The 16,085-nt window shown below is 40.3% G+C and overlaps 1 long non-coding RNA gene across 1 annotated transcript; it reads left to right on the top strand.

Moving 5' to 3' along the window:
- Positions 1-3,665: 3,665 nt before the first annotated feature.
- On the top strand, positions 3,666-7,870 carry LOC138907264 (uncharacterized). Its single transcript, XR_011415071.1, has 2 exons — positions 3,666-5,591; positions 7,235-7,870. It is a non-coding gene; the product is annotated as an uncharacterized lncRNA (long non-coding RNA).
- The last annotated feature ends 8,215 nt before the right edge of the window (positions 7,871-16,085 follow it).

The following is a 16,085-nucleotide window of genomic DNA, read 5'->3' on the forward strand; positions in this document are numbered from 1 at the left end:
GACCTCGATTTGAGGTCGGATTCCAAAACTAATTACATATTCGGGCTCGGGGATGAATGGGTAAATGGATTTTGGTCCAAACCTCGGGATTTGACCAAGTGGGCCCGGGGTTGATTTTCGACTTTTTGGAGGAAAATTTGGGAAATCTGTAATTATTCATTAAAGTTGATTCCTTTAGAAATGTTTGATATTATTGAGTCATTTTTGAATAGATACGAGTGGTTTGGAGGTGAATTCCAAAGGAAAAGCTGTGATTGAGAATTAAGTGGTCTTCAGAGTGAGGTAAGTGTTGTGTCTAACCCTGACTTGAGGGAATTAGGAACCTTAGACTACTTGCTAAATGAAATTCCTGTGAGCGGTGAATATGTGAGGTGACGAGTACTTATGCGCCGCCAATTTACCTGTTTTTTCATGTTTCTCAGTTTTTCTTATATTGTCTCATTCCTATGCCTAATTGCTATGTGTTAAATTAGTGTTGTTCAATTTATCGTTCTTATCATGTTTACGGATTTTCTGGTGATAATTGAGTTTTTATTTCAAAGTTGAGATTGATGTTATGGAACCAAATGTTGAAGTAAGGTTTGTACTTGTTATTCTATCTCCCTGTTGATATTTATGCATTGCATTATGGTAAGGGAGAGTGTTAATGCACGAAGGGTGATGCCGTGCCATATTGTGAGTGTTAATGCACGAAGGGTGATGCCGTGCCATATTGTGAGTGTTAATGCACGAAGGGTGATGCCGTGCCATATTGTGGGTGTTAATGCACGAAGGGTGATGTCGTGCCATATTATGAGTGTTAATGTACGAAGGGTGATGCCGTGCCATATTGTGAGTGTTAATGCACGAAGGGTGATGCCGTGCCATGTTGTGGGTGTTAATGCACGAAGGGTGATGTCGTGCCATATTGTGAGTGTTAATGCACGAAGGGTGATGTCGTGCCATATTGTGAGTGCTAATGCATGAAGGGTGATGCCGTGCCATATTGTGAGTGTTAATGCACGAAGGGTAATGTCGTGCCATGATATGAGAGTTAGTGCACGAAGGGTGATGTCGTGCCGTTTCTATTAATTTTATGGTGAGATTGAGAGTAAAAGCACGAAGGGTGATGCCGTGCATTTTTCTTTACTGTATTCACTATTCCTGTTGATTCATGGTATATTGACTGCTCCGGTGATCATTTTGTTGTAGTTCTTTATCTTGTATTCCCCTCAGTATGTCTCCTCTCCCCACATTTCCTGTTTAGTTCTTCATTCCTGTTATTTGCGTATACACTGTTAAATTGTACAGGTTGATTGTAGGTGCCTTGCCTTGGCCTCGTCACTACTTCGTCGAGGTTAGGCTCGACACTTACCAATACATGGGGTCGGTTGTACTGATGCTGCACTCTGTACTTTCTGTGCAGATTTTGATACCGGCTCAGGTTGATCGAGATTTGCTATTGGTCCGCTGTCCGGAGACTCAAGGTAGATCTGTCGGCGTTCACAGACCTTGAAGTCCCCGTCTATCTTTTTATGTCCTACTGTTTTCGTTCATTCGGACAGTTGTATTTTTTTCAGACTATTACTTGTAGTAAATTCTAGAATGCTCGTGAATTGTGACTCCAGATCTGGGTGGTAGTAATTAATACATTTTTATGATATTCCGCACTTATTATATTTTATTTTAGTTAATTATTGTTATTTACTGAATGGAAATAAGGAATTGGTTTAATGATTCTCTAACGTTGGCTTGCCTAGCAAGTGAAATGTTAGGCGCCATCACGGTCCCGTCGGTGGAAAAATTCGGGTCGTGACAGTTAGTTGTTCTAAGCGCGATTAATAAAATGATAATTGCAGTTGTGGGTTCGGTTCCGGTGTCACAATTGTGAGTTTCAAATAAACTCATAATTATTTAAAATATATAATTAGAAGAGGTAATGCATAAAAGGTTTTAAAATATGTATCCTTCGAATGAATCAAGCCAAGTGTAATTTGTTACGCGAAGAACTCGGGTGTGCCTCACATCTTCTTCCGGGTTAACAGAATTTCTTACCCCGTCTTCTGTGTTTCGCAAACTTAAAAACAGAGTCAAACTCCCTTGAATTGGGATTTAAAATAAATCGGTGACTTGAAACACCGTAATCAATTATTCCAAATGGCGACTTTAAAACATAAAATAAACCAATCCCATTTCAATAATGTCACTTTAATTGGAAAAACTCCTTTTTCCCGAAAAAATAAGGTGTGACAGCTTTGGCGACTCTGCTGGAGAAAAGAACTTAGGATCATCGGTTCAGGGTTCAGAATTCGAGCTTAGATGACTTTTATTCTTGGCTTGTTGTTTATTATTTGATTTTACATGTTTGGGCCTAATGTGCTAAATGCTGCTATTTACCGCTTTGATATTACCGTGAACTGTATTTAAATTGTTATGTCACCTTACTTCTCTCTGAGTCTTCTAAATCTTCTGGAAAGCGTGCGTTTCACGTGGCGTGATTTGCAATGTGTACAAAACGAGTGCACGACATCGTGACTTGTTTCAAATAAACTCTATAATTATTTAAAATATATAATTAGAAGCGATATAGAAGCAGTAACGCATAAAAGATTTTAAAATGTGTATAGTCCGAATAAATCAAGCCAAATGTAATTTGTTAAGCGTGCCTCACACCTCCTTTTTACGGGAAAAGGAGTTTTTTCACTTTAAATGACACAATTGAAATGAGATTATTTTAATTAGATTTAAAGAGTCGTCACTTGGAATAACTATTTACAACGTCTCAAGTCGCCATTTATTTTAAATCCCAAATCAAGAAAATTTTGATTCTCAAGTCTGCGAAATACAGAAGATCGGATAAGAGATTTTGTTAATCCGAGAGAAGACGTGAGGCACCCCCGCATTCCGTGGTTTTAGTACGGTCGCTTTATAATTACACCTGGCTTAATTACCGATTATTACATATTTTGAACTTATGTGCATTTTTACCTTTTACCATTTTTATTTGCATATTTTAATCCGTTTTAGGCATTTATGAAATTTATTTAAACAAGTCACGATGTCGCATACTTGCTGTTTTTATACACATCGTAAATCGCGCCACGTGAAACATACCCATGATTCACAACGTGCTTATTTCATTTATTTGAAGTTATTGGTCAGGTCACGCGAACGTGCACTTGGGTTCGGGATTACGTGTCGCAATTATGCCACATGAGCCGTACCCACAACTGCAACGATTTATTTAATTAGCGCGCCTAAAGCAACTAACATGTATGAGTTATTTTCCTAAACTACTTTGAAATTATTGCGAAAGACATAGATTACGGAATTATTGTAGAGTAGCATCAAGCGGATTAATTTTGGAAAAGTATGTTAGCTTTGTTATTAAAGAAGAAAGGGGCAACAGCACATTATCATGAAAGTGGCCTGGCAGATGACTTATTTGCCTCATCAGTCCATTTATCAAATTCGCTCAAACTAACAGACCATACTATTTTACGAAATGGGCCAGCAAGATTTCACTCATTTGAGCCCAATTGTTTCTTAGAGGCTTAAACCAACAGACGGCCCTCTAAACTTGAAAAACTAATCATTGACCCAATTAAAGTCTCGTGACCCCAATTAACTACCTCAAACTCACTGCTATCCAAGTTCTAAACAGAATTTAATTTACAATGAAGCATTCAAAAATTCAGAAATTTCGCATCAAAGATGCATTAACAGAAAACCAAACAAAACACATGGAAAACAATACATGAACAAACAAAAATTTAAAAAGAAAACGACAAAGAAATTCGAATAAGAAAGGTAAGAATGAACCTTTATACTCAACAAATAATCTTGTCATCAAAATACATGAATCCCAGATATTATAACCCGGATAAAGAACTCGAACAAGACCCGCGACAGGAACACTCGAACGGCGACCTCGACGGACTGAACGTGGGTGGTCTTACACAGCTGAAACAAAGTTCTGCTCGTCGACAAATATGGTGCGACGACTGTTTTCAGGGTGGTTTGGTGTTGCGTTTCAGCTGGTTTTTGGGTGACGTTTCAGCTACTTTTGGAGCTGTTTTTGCTGGTGGTTTGAGGTTGTTTCAAGGTGGGAAAAGAGCTGGTTTTAGGACTGTTTCGCAGCTGGGTTTGGCTGCAGTTTTTTGCTGGGTTTGGGGTTGTTTTCAGGTGTGTTTGGAGCAGCTTTAATGGCTGCGTTTTTGGGTTGTTTTAGGTGACGATTTTGGTGGTTTAGGGACTGTTTTTGGGCAGTTTTCGGGGCTGGTTCTCAGCTGGTTTTGGGATCGATTTTAATGGAGCTTGAGAGGGTGTTTTCAGGAGGTCACGGGGCTGTTTTAGGGGGTGCTTTGGAGCTCGTTTTGCAGCTGTTTTAATGGAGAAAGGGGGCTGGTTTCATGAGTGTTATGGAGCTGAGTTTTTGGGGTAAAGAGAGCTGGATTTTGGAGAAAAATGGCTGCTGATTTATGAAGCTTTTGAGGTGATTTAATGGAGGAAGAGTGAAGCTTTTCTCTGCCTGAATATGCAGCTGCGGCACTGCCCTATTCTCCTTGGATTTTTTCTAATCTCATCTGTCGTTGCTGTTTCCTACATCTTCTCTTCACTTTCTTCTACCGCAATTGAGGCCGCATCCACAATTTTTCCCACATCTTTTCTTATTGACTTTACAAGCACAACTATCAAATAAGCAACGACAATTCCACGAGCATACACATGTCACCTCAGATAGGTCTACTAGGCACACCCGTTATTTCTTTTTATAGTGATTTCTGCAGACTTTCTTGTTGCATCCACATGCATCCCTACACAGCATCCCTACACATCATGCCGACTAACTTACAGGACACCTCAGTCTGACATCACCCCACGTCATCCAACACGTACTCTGGTATCCACAATTACAATGAGATGATATCGAGCTCCCCTCTCCGACCGACTCTTGCAGTTTGTTGATCCTAGCATCTAGCTCTTTTTCTACTTCCTCAAGCCTCATTGGCTCCTCTCTTAACCTTTCAAGATCATCTTCTTCGTCTGACTCTGTTGCCTCATTGCTCTCCGCATATGATGAAAAGGGCATATGGATAGGTGGAGGAGAAGTCCAGTCATCATCATCGTCTACAGTTTCAATGGCTTTTCCCTTCCTTTTTGTATCCATCGAACCTAATCTACAATGGGTAATTTTAAAAGAAAGAAAAAGCGAGATAAAGGCTAAATTAGCTAGAAGAAAGGGTGACTTTATCTGGCTTTTCCTTTCTTCTAAAATCACCCATTGCAGATTAGGTTCGATGGATACAAAAGGGAAGGGTAAAGCCATTGAAACAGTAGAGTCAAAATCTTCCTCATACGATTATTGGACTTCTCCTCCACCTACCCATATGCCCTCTTCATCATACTGCAGTACGCCACTGCAGGTACGTGCCTTTCAATGCGGATCCAAGCTCTGATGAATGGTATTCTCTCGATGAAATTATCTACCGGAGCTAACCCACCTGTGGAAGTGAAAGCAGATTTTGGATCAGTCATGGGTGTGCTAAAGAAATATTTGTTGAGCAAAAATTCCAAGCACTGATTTGCTTTCTCAGTTTTTAACAGGGTAAGTTTGTATTATGTACTCCTATTGTTGGCTTTTGGTTCTTCTTCGTCATTAAGTTGCCATGTAGAAATGACCGGATGGGATTTGTTTGTTGGCAGAGTTGGGGAGAGAATGACTCTAAATTTCTTTTGAGAGGACTATGAATTTGAGTTATCTTATGCAACTCTTTGAGTGTAACAGTCTGCAATTTGAATGTTATTTTAGCATTTGCATTGCTTTAGAGCATCACAATAAAGCTTAGTTTTTTGAATAATGTTATAATCACTATCTTAATTAATAAGAAACAGTTTCTGTTATCTAAACTAACAAGCACTGTTTTTCAGTAATTTCAATGCGTTTCTAGACCTATTGTTCAGTATAGAGAACAGGAAAGCAGGAGATATAAAACCCTTTGATGGTATAACCTGTCTTTTGAAGTTCTTGTATTTCCAACACCAAGTGCTTGTAATAAAAGGCAGACCTTTCTCTGACAAGGAAATCATGTTTCTCTTAAAAAGTCATTTGCCACGCTGAACAAGATATTGCCACCTTAAAGAGGATTCACTTTAGATACTGCAGCTAGAACTGATATCTTATCTGATTTGTATTTCTTGTCTCTTTTATGTGTATACTCTTGCCATGCCCGGAAAGCTCTTGTTTGGCAATAGTTAGTAACACTACAAAATCCTAAATCTTGAACCGACACCGGTATTACCATTCACAAAACTCAAGTTTCTAGTGCACACTCTATGTCTCACATATGCCACGTTGGGTTGTAACGTATTGGATGTCGTGATTATGGGGCTGTAATCTGCATTGTCATAGGAATGTGTTTGAACTGGAAATCGGGTGTAGATTCCATTTATCTTCTCTTCATTTGTTTTGAGGTAACTTATTTAAAGTTGTCTCAAATTATATGACCATTTCTCAAAATCAAAGCGGATTTAGCTAAGATCGTGACAAATGGAAAATAAAGAATCTAAAATAGTTGAATTAAGGCTTAGATGTTATTTAACCTACATTTAGTCCCGTGTTTGTCAAGAATCTTCTCATCTGGTTAGTGGTTAGAGACTTGATTGACCGTGTAGGAATAAGTGGGATTTAGAGCACCCCTACTCTGAGGGAGCTTCTAATTTGTCTTAAAAGACAATTTATTTAGTATTGGAATGAAATGGACCTTAAATTTGCAGAATGAATATAGTAGATTCATATAGTAAATTTAGGTGCAGTTAATTGATTGACACACTTAAAAGGTTAATTTGTTTTTTGCTTAAGTAGTATTACGCTAAACCCAGAGTTAAATTGGATATAAGAAATTTCAATCTTGAAAGATCTACTGTGGAATCCATATTTAAAGATCTCAGAGAGTTTAATAAAGGTAGTTTGAGGAATGTTGAAGAAACACTTTTGTTCTGGTGATGGTTTCCACAAGTCAAATTGTATACAACATTGACCCGTATTGACTATCTTCAGGATTTTGTTTTGATGCAATATATTTCATGGTTTGGTAATAGTCAATCATATAAATGACCCAATTTGACATTCATGGGGTACTGTGCAGTAGGCCAGTTATTCTTATGCATTGTTACGTTCTATCATAATTTGTTCTGAAGCAATCCTTGTGAATGATTGAGGCCTATTTTCCTTTCTCATCTAAATCCAGTTCAGATGATGGTGGACTATTTGGTAAGATCAGTCTAACCACTATGCTGAACACCTCTTGCCTGCAAGTTTTACTGGATATTGCAAATTACAATTGCTTGGATCAAGAATGTGTACTTGATGACTTTTTAGGACTGCATATTGGAGTATTAGACTGAAAGTGCAGGCTGACAAAGAAGATGATGAGCTGAAGGGTAAGCATTCAAATCCCAACATGACTTTTTGTGTGAGGAAAAGTACCTGGTGTTCTAGCACCGAGCTATAGCCCTGTATTTTTTATCCTTCAACTTTCAGTTGCTGAAGGATCGAGGCGTGCTTAATTATCTGCACTTCATGCTGGAAGCTTGAAGTAGCTTTTTTGGTTTCCCTTCATTCCTACCTATATCTAATCCAACACAGCTGTTGGAGTATAAAATTTATGTTATTTTGCTTTTCAAAGCATCGCCATTGAGAATGGAAGGCTAATTACTCTTTAGTGTCAAATCACAAATGATTGCTGCTTTGCCATCATTTAGATAAAGGATAATAAAAAAGAACAGCAGAGCTGTCAGATATGAGGTTCTTTTTGTTGATCTACAAATAGCTCCTCGAAAGTTGCTGATGTACATTTAGGAGTTCCATTTTGAATTTATTTCTTTTCATGCCTTTTGTCTCTGCATAAATGCAGATTTCTCTCTACGGTGAGAAAAATATCAGACATTCTTGACGCACTGAGCTTGTTTTGTACAATAGGACCAAGCATTAGTTCCTCTCAGATCCAACTCTGGTCCCACAACTTTATGCTAAGCATTGATCTTATATTTAGCCTTATGAAGTTCCATTCACTTTTCGTTTTGCACATACATAAGAATAATGAGAAGGGCACATGATCTCAAAATAGCCTCATAATATCCTAACATTTGTTTTGGTATATTTCCAAAGCAATATCTTTCTCCAGAATTAATTGATAGCTGAAGACCACAATGATATTGTGTTCTGAACAAAATTGTGGCCATTGTACAAAGCCAGCTTAACGGCACTTTTGACATAGTTATCATGGCAATTGAATACGTAGTACTTCCTTTGACATCTAAAAAGAAGTTGTCTTTGATTTCAAATGTTATTATAACTGGCTTTACTTCAGTGCTGCATATAGTGCAGTATTAACTTCTTGTTGACAGGCTTTTCATGCAGTGCTATTCGCTTTTTCCAGGTGCTATAAGAATTGAATGTTGATATCTATCTGATTTTGGAATAAATGCACAAACAACAAATTAACGTGATGTGTTGACTGTTTTTTGAGTTTTCTTCGATGTCAACATTTGAAGAAATGAGTAAATTACTGTAATTTTAGACCCAATACTTTCATTTTGCTTATTATCTATTCATTTTGCAAGGTATATCTTCCCCTACATGCCTGGCGGAGAAATTGTGGGAGGAGGTGGGGCGGCGGGCGGCCTCTTCGCGAATATTTTCGTCGGCAGGGCGGCGGTGGTTTTGGGGAGGGATAACTGCGTCATTTGTGAGGCGGTAGCTTTGATTGGATTGATGAAATGAATAATGTGATTAGATTTAGAAGGGGATTGGTGATGTAGTTGGGGAGGAGGAGAGAGGAAAGAAGATCTGAGCATGAAAGAAGCCGCCATCAGTCCTTCGCAGGCCTATTCGAGATCATGCCACGTACCCGTGGTCCGATCTAGCGACTATATATATTTTGTATTTATTAATAAACTAGAGTGTTTACCTTTCTTTTAGAAGTGTATGGGAAGAGGGTATCGTACTGAAATGAAGGTCTCAATTAATTTTTTTTAGCTCTTTACAAATTTATTTTTAATTTTATGATCCTATCTATTTTTTTTTTATATATGAGAGATTTATTTTTACACGTAAGAGATCTATTTTTTACACATAAGAGATCTAAAAATATTATTTTCTTAAATTTAAAATTGTAAAGGAACATTATGTACATTTCTATAAAAGCAAGGTTTTTTTAACGCTTTAACAAATGTCTGAACGCCTTTATGTACCAAGGTGCCAGTGCGGCAAAGGGTGTGTTATCTCCGGAATCATCGGCATAGGAAAGTATATATTAAGTCACAACAATTTAAATTGTCTTACCATGGTCTCGTCGAGCTCCTGAATATAATCTTCCGTCGCAGCCATATCAGCATCGCACAAATGGGCCTCCGTGACGGGCGGGGATGAAGCCTTAATAAGAAAATTAATAAAGTTATGGAAAATAAATGAGAAAAGAACAAAACAAATTTAAATTTAATACTAATAAAAACATACATGCGCCTGTGATGATGAGCCATAACTCAGCCGGCGCCCACTATCCAAATCTCGGGTCGGCCGATCCTCAGCAGTGGTCGATGAACCTGGGAAGTATGCTTCCCAATCCTCTCCGGTAAGGTCTGTGCCCGTGATCAATAACGGACCTGACGGGGTCACCTGCGAAGTCCCTGGAGTGAGCTGCATCCCAAGGCTGTATGACGGCATGCTGGTGGGATACTCGTCCGGCTCATGTAGGTCACCCGGCAGATCAGCACCAACACCATAAATAGGGGCTTCAACGCCCCCTTGCTGGGGACCACCTCCTCGCCGCCCACCACGACCCCGTGCAGTAGCCCTGCCTCGTGGGGCAGCCCTACCTCGTGGGGTACCCCTACCTCAAGGGGTACCCCTGCCTCATGGGGCACCCCTCCCTCGTGCGATACCCCTACCTCGCTGGTATTGCTCTGGCGCCACATAAGCAGGGTCGTGTCCTAAGCGCTGATCCTCTCGAGCTTGCTGCAGTATCCGGACAGCCACCTCTGCAACCTGCCGGCCGTAATCGTGCAAAGCGGCCGCTCCCTTGCCAGCATGCTGCTGCATCTGCAGTCCCATCTGGTAGACTATATGTAGGCCAATAGCCTGCACAACGTATAAAATATAAACTACAGAACACTAAGTTATAGTTATATAATTAATAATAACAGAAAACATACCAGGGCCTCATGCCGCCCGGCGTATGGAACGTACCGACCGCTAGCTTGATGAATGGGATTCCCGACAAAAAGTCGGGTAACGCGGCGGTACCAGGGCATATAGAGCTGAATAGTCTCTGTCTGGATCTGTGAGGGGGAGGGGGGGATTAGGTCAGCTCGGTCATCCCAAGTATGGACCTACGCCTCTAGCCATGCTACATATGCATCGTCCGCCCTGGAACGATCATCCCGCTGATAATGTGTGGCCTCCTATGTAGGCCCCCTCGGTATATACTGCGGACGGCCAAACTGGTGAAGTACCCGCTCCGTGGCATGATGCTCCATAATATCAAGGCACATGAGCGGGACGGAAGTGCTCCAAATCAGTCGGCCGACTGAGCAATAATCGGGCAGGCCACCTATCAAGTCGTCGTTGTATGGCGTCCAGATGAACTATCAAATAACAATAGAAAACGTGAGTATGCGCAACACATGTGAAGCTATATCAAGTAAGTTTAGGTACACATTTACCTATGCGCCCTCCAGCATATACAACACATCCCTGCAAATAGGGGAGATTATGCCGAGCCTCGTAATCTCGTACATATCCACGCCGGAGAACACACCTCCTAGCTAGAGGGAGAAACGGAGGTGGTAGATCCGGAGGTAATGGTGGTAGAGGTGGCTGCAACTGCAGGAACGGCTCCCAGGCCCAAACCTAACATACAAAGTTGACGTAAAAATTAAGAAAAGTTTTGACTAGATAGAATTGGAAGCAATGAATAGAGTATTCGAATATGTTGTCGCCTGTAAAAGCGGCAAAAATCCACATACGTCATGCTGGGTGCCCATGCTCGCCCGGCACAGATGCCTGTACAAGTAGGCGAGAACAGCAGCACCCCAGCTGTACTGGGGTAAATCATCTAGCAGCTGAAGATGATGAAGAAATCGCAAGATGACTAGGTTCTCCAAAGTGTTCGGGAACAAGACCCCCCCAAACAGAAGGAGCAGCAGCAACCTCGTATACCAGTAAATATGCAAATCATCTGTCTCCCCGGTGATGTCGGGATGCAATATCTCCAAATGCTGTCGAATAGCTATCAAACTCATGCGACTGGCCCCTAAGAGTGCAGTCTCATCCTGTGGCCTGAAACCAGTGAGCTGCTGAAGCATGTCCAAATACTGCCCATGCGTCATCTCTCTCATGGCCTGAGGCAGTTCAACGGGTAGTCCATTAACAGGCATCCCATATAAAACCTCCACGTCCTGCAGCGTGATGGTGGCCTCGCCAATGGGCAGGTGGAAAGTATGCATCTCCGGTCGCACCGTTCTATCAGGGCCGTGATCAAAGGCCTGTCGAGTTGCAGCCGCCCGATCTCCAAAATCCTATAGAAGCCCGTATCCCGCAGGCGCTGGACTACACGGGGATGGAGATCTCTGTTGTGAGACCCCAGATGTTTCTCTCTTCTCTTACGTAATATACGTAACGTGACGTGGTTATATTAGGTATATATGATTGGGTATAGCACATTGGGAGAATAAGACTGAAAATGTGTGGTAATATCAAGGAACTAAACTAAAGCTTTAAGTTAAAGGAATCCCTTAAACAAAGGTTCATGGTTAAAGAAATGGCTCGGGTAGCACCCCGCGCGTTCGGAAGGTTTAAGTTAACTTGCACCTGTGGGTTAAGACTAAGAGTGTATAATATGCTAAGAATAATGTGTTATAAGGTATTATAATATCACACTGGTCACATGTTAAGTTTTGGAGTCAAGCAAGTTGCGAAATAAAGGTTGGCAAAAGTTATCGTAAATTTCTCTAATAAATTTTCTAAACTTTGGGTCAAATGTATCAGATCATTTCTCCCAATATATAAAGAGTTATAGGACCCACAACCTACCAAATAGAAGGTCTACGATTCTAGTTTTCAACCAAAGAAATCTCACATCAAACCGACATTGGAGTAAAATGTTATGTCGGTTTTACCGCGGACTGTCCGAGCTGAAATCGGGTCGCGAACCGGGTCGGGTCAAACAAGTGGTATAAGTCGGAAAATCCGACTTTTAAGACCCCAAAACATTTCATCTTCGTCCCAAAACAGTGAGAAAGCTTAAGAGAGGGTTTCATGGTGTTCTTGAGTGATTAAGGAGCGTTTTTAACGATTTCTATCGTTAAAGTTTGCCCCCGTGCCTAGAAGCGCAATCTCTACGCTTTGCAATCATTTTCCCCTTCTATTAGCTGTGTTTGGAGCTATTTTTGGAAGATAGGAAATTGTTGTTCTTGCTGGTTCTTCAGGATTTATACTTGGTTTGCCAAGATAATCATCTTGGGACTCTTTTATGATCGTTTTTACAAAGTTCTACGGGCGTTTCGTCAAGTTAGGGTCATATGGCAAATCTGCCGATTTAAACTCATTTATGAACTGTTTATAGGTGCGTATAAGCTGCATATATATAGTGGTTTTGAAGCTTAAGACGTAAGAAACAACTTTCATGAAGGAACTACAGGCATTCAGATATTCGTTGGAGAGGTATGTTAAGGCTAAGCTTCGTCCTTCCTTTTAGCACGAATTTTGGGAAATTCCTAAGACGCCAAATATGATATTTTACTATTCTGTTGCTAGAAAGACCTTCTGTGAAGGGCATTGGTATCGTAACTGAAGTATTTTCATGATGCTATTAGGTTGATATTTCACTCGTTCGGTTAAAAAGGGTATTCGACATCTATATATGTCATTTTGTCGGCTTTCTTAAATATATGTCCATATATATGAATTCTTATTCGTCTTTGGATTATGTGACTTAAAAATAAAGGCATTTAGTATTTGCGATCAGTCCTTCTTCCTTGTTAAAGTGTATTTTAAAATCTCTAAAGTGACACGTCGATTTCAAAATTCTCAAATATAATTTTTATGTTTAAACTACTAAAACATTTGATTTTTTTGAAATACTTTCTTTTACTAATTATCAAGAAATCAAGTATAAGGACTAAGTGAAGTACCTTAAGGTTTTTATGAACATATTCAGAGTTAAGTTATCTTTCTAAAAGTCGAGTTAAGTTTTCAAACTTATTAAAAAAGATATGGGGTTCCACGAGATATTTGTATGCGATACGAAGGTGATTATGAGATTATGAGAATAAGAGTACCAATGAGCCAAGGTTGGCTAAGTTCTTGTTATGGCCTATTATGTGCATTCAAAGTTCATATCATACATGACATATTATGCATGGACTTCGAGCTATAATCGGAGGTAAGGGGCCTATTTGCCTGAAAGACTATATATATTGTACAGATGGCCACAGGTTGGCAATATGATACCGGTTAGCTACCGGGAGAGACCGCCATTGCTAGCATTTGGTTGGGTATGTCATGCATTTACATCAATATATATGTATTCACGACATACGATTACACGAGCATACCATGCATATTTTATTACTATGAGGTCGGATGTCGGCCATGGAGGTTATCTGAGTTTCAGTGTCAGGTGGTATCTTTATTACCTTTTTACATCAGCTATGTATGATTCTAATTTCTGCCTTAGATACCAGTATATTTTTATTCGTACTGATGTCCCATTGCCTGGGGACACTGCATTTTTGTTTCGTGCGTGCAGGTCCAGGTAGGGACTCTGATCGACCCCTCCGCTAGGATTTCGGGGTTCAGCTGTGAGTTGGTAAGCTCCACCTCTTCCTGGAGCTTTCATAGGATGGTTACTTTTGTTGTACAGTTTGGGTATAGTTGGGGCCTTATCCCGACAGTGCTTATGACACTCTTAGAGGCTATTGTGGACATAATATTCTGGGTTTCTTTTTGCTGCTTTCAGTCTCCAGCCCATAGGCTTGGCATGTATATATAGGTGTGTAGGAATGTATGTCTTCAGTCGTGGCCTTGTCAGCCAGCTAGTATTTTATTATTTTGGCTTGTCTACCTATGTTTATATGGCTTATGGTTATTCATGTCATAACCTTACGGTCCAGGCTTAGTATTTCAGATGTTGTGCTGCCCGATCTGTTGAGCCCCCAGTCTAGATAGCTAGTATGTTTAGTGTCTAACTCGATCGAATACAGTATCGAGTGCCAGTCGTGCCTCCCCTAGTTTGGGACGTGACAAACTTGGTATCAGAGCAGGTCGTATCCTAGGGAGTCCATAAGCCGTGTCTAGTAGAGTCTTGCTTATGGGTGTGTTGTGCACCACACTTATAATCAGGAGGCTATAAGGCATTTAGGAATGGTTACATTTCTTTCAATTAATAGATCGTGCTATAGAGCGAAGTTATAAGAACATATGAAATCTAAATCGTGCTTTGTGTTTCCTATCTAACAGACTACCTATGCTCAGGAGATGGCACAGCGAGAGATAGGTATGGATTCGGGAGAAGGTACCAGTCGTTCCCCACCGGGTCAGAGGGATAGATTTCCCTTAAAGGCTCATAGTGAGTCTCCAGTACCCCTAGTTTCAGCTTCCCCAGCACTTGTTGGAGACCAGGGAGATGAAGTACCCCCAGCCTCACCAGTTCCATTGGTACCTGAGGCAGCTAGAGACACAATACCTCCAGCACCTATTATTCCCCCATCAGAGACTGGGGAGCAGGGGATGAGGGAGGCTCTTCAGTTGCTGACTAGGATGGTTTCTATTCATGAGCGACAGCTAGAGTCAGGAGCAGATGCCCGGAGAGATCGGATAGGAAGCTCGACGGTACGAGAGTTTCTTCACTTGGGCCCTCCATTATTTACATGATCCAGTTCCACAGAGGATCCCCAGGACTTTATAGACCATATGTATAGAGTATTGAGGGTGATGCATGCCTCCGTCACCGAGGCTGTGGAGTTGGCTTCTTTTCGACTACGTGATGTAGCCGTCCTATGGTATGAGGCATGGGAGAGATCTAGAGGACCTGATGCTCCGCCAGCAGAGTGGGAGGACTTCTCTGAGGCTTTTTAGCCCATTATTTGCCACGGGAGGTTCGGGAGGCTGTATAGAAAAAATAACACTTCATTTGTGTGTAATGTCGACATAAACCATGTTATACATGTATGAGGCAAAATATGTTTCTAGAATACCTAAACCAAGATAATATTATGGGAAGGATTCTCGAGTCGATGTTAGTCGAAGCGACCCAAGAAGCAGCAAAGTCCTTGGCCGAAGTGTCGATATGAGCCGTAGTCGAGATGTCAACAAGGGTCGAGGTCGAGGTTGAATATCGATGATAAGAATTGTAACAGCTAGTTTGTCAGGATAGGATATTAAAAGGGAATATTATAGTGAATATTCTCTGCACTTGTACTATTAGGGTTTCTTAGGAACATGTCCCATATATATAGAAAAAAGAGACAATGATAGGGGCATGTAATATTCATTTGTAAAAATACACTTTGACAAATAGATTTTCTCTCTCTTACTAAGATACAAATACCACATTTTCACTGAGATTCTTGTCTATATTATTTCATACTTTTCCATCTGATCCGAGAATAACTCGAATATTCAAGGATTTCTGTCACTCATCATTGTCATGAGGAACAACCATCTAGTTTATCCTTTATTGGGTGAACCATTCATCCCATTTACTTAAATATCATTTATTGTTATTCATTGCTATTAAATGCTACATTATTGCTCATGCTTTTTGGAACAACTATTGCCTATTGTTATCACTATTCGACCAAATTCATCTAATATTTATTGCACCATTGGAAGCTACATCTAGAAATATTATTGTTAACTAAGTTTAACCCATAATTACATAAATTTAATTATTTGAACTAAGAGTCATATTTTTGGTCAAACAATTTGGCGTCGTCTGTGGGGATTCCTTAGTTAAAACTTTTAGTTTCTTCTAGATCTACAACTAGCACGGGTCACTAACGTAAAAAAAAAAAAAAAAGAGCAAAAACAAGATCTCATTTCT

This window comes from Nicotiana tomentosiformis, chromosome 3 (assembly GCF_000390325.3).
Source record: "Nicotiana tomentosiformis chromosome 3, ASM39032v3, whole genome shotgun sequence".
NCBI lineage: Eukaryota > Viridiplantae > Streptophyta > Magnoliopsida > Solanales > Solanaceae > Nicotiana > Nicotiana tomentosiformis.